The 1,266-nt window shown below is 35.7% G+C and overlaps 1 long non-coding RNA gene across 1 annotated transcript; it reads left to right on the forward strand.

Moving 5' to 3' along the window:
* Positions 1 to 7: 7 nt before the first annotated feature.
* On the forward strand, positions 8 to 979 carry LOC103461590 (uncharacterized). Its single transcript, XR_533151.1, has 2 exons — positions 8 to 421; positions 587 to 979. It is a non-coding gene; the product is annotated as an uncharacterized LOC103461590 (long non-coding RNA).
* Positions 980 to 1,266: the final 287 nt, after the last annotated feature.

The raw sequence follows: 1,266 nt of genomic DNA on the forward strand, positions 1-1,266 counted from the left end.
GATGGCTACGACAAACTGAAGCCATTCGGCTTGGCCATCTCAGGATGCATTGATGGTTTTTCGAGAAGAATGATGTGGCTTGTTTGTGGGGCAACAAACAACAATCCTTCTGTCATTGCCCAGCATTATATAAACTGTGTCAAGAATCTTTGAGTTTATTGTTGTCATGACAACTCCAGAGGAAGTACCTATGGAGTTGAGTCACATCGCTGTCGTTTTGACAGTTTACATGCCATATTGAATTTGTTTCAAACATTTATTTTTATAAATGTGAGTAAAACCCTGAGACTACATCCCATAATGTCCAAGTTGAGGACTGCTCGTCTTTTTTCACTGTTATATAAGCTGCAGACTATTTTTATTGTGTCAAAGTGTCATTTTCAGTGTTGTCCCACAAAAAGATATAAAGATCTGCAGAAATGTGAGTTTACTCTTGTGATACACTGTATAATCTGTCACTGATAGTGCTCACTTATACTGGGTCATATAGCCGCCAAAAAAAAAAAAAAGACAATTTGAATTACTTGTAGAAAATATAGAAAATATCTGTCACAATTCTATGACTTATTATATTCTGACTTTGCAGATATGGTTCAAGAGATTGTGGATTTCCTGTTGARGACAGCGATCTGGATGTTTTCCCAGAAGCAAGTCAGGTGACAGAGTTGTGTGGTGATAAAGACATTGAGGAATACCTACAGCAAGCCATGCAACAACATGGACAACAGCAGTCAGAAGACTGGGAGTCAGCTATGGAACTGTATTTCTTGCTCAAGGACATAGCGAGGCTGTAGACACAAACGAGAATCAAATCGTTTAATATTTTGTCTCCTGTTCATTTTGCTAAAATGAAACCTCATTGTTACTCAGAACAGCAACAAGTGCATTAAACTTTTTTATACACCAAATTGTGCATTCAGTGTGAACTATGAAGATAAAATGTGCACATTACACTCTTAATACAATTCTAACAAAGTTATGAGTAGCCTATTGGTTTTCTTACAGCTGTGAGAAAAAAAAAGAACAGGAAAAAGGTTTTTCAAAACAAACTAGGTTTTTGTAACACATTTAACATTTATGTCTGTCTAGGTAGCAAAACATTGCTATGTTTTAAATTATGTGAAAACATATCAAATTATGTATTTTTAATTAATGTTTTATATTCAACAAGACTGGAAGAAATCTTTGTTTCAGTAGCATCCAAATCCCGGTGCGTTCTGTATCCCAAAGTCCATGTTGGCCCTAAAAGCAGTGTAAGAATCCAAA

Source organism: Poecilia reticulata, unplaced genomic scaffold (assembly GCF_000633615.1).
Source record: "Poecilia reticulata strain Guanapo unplaced genomic scaffold, Guppy_female_1.0+MT scaffold_2604, whole genome shotgun sequence".
Taxonomy (NCBI): Eukaryota; Metazoa; Chordata; class Actinopteri; order Cyprinodontiformes; family Poeciliidae; genus Poecilia; species Poecilia reticulata.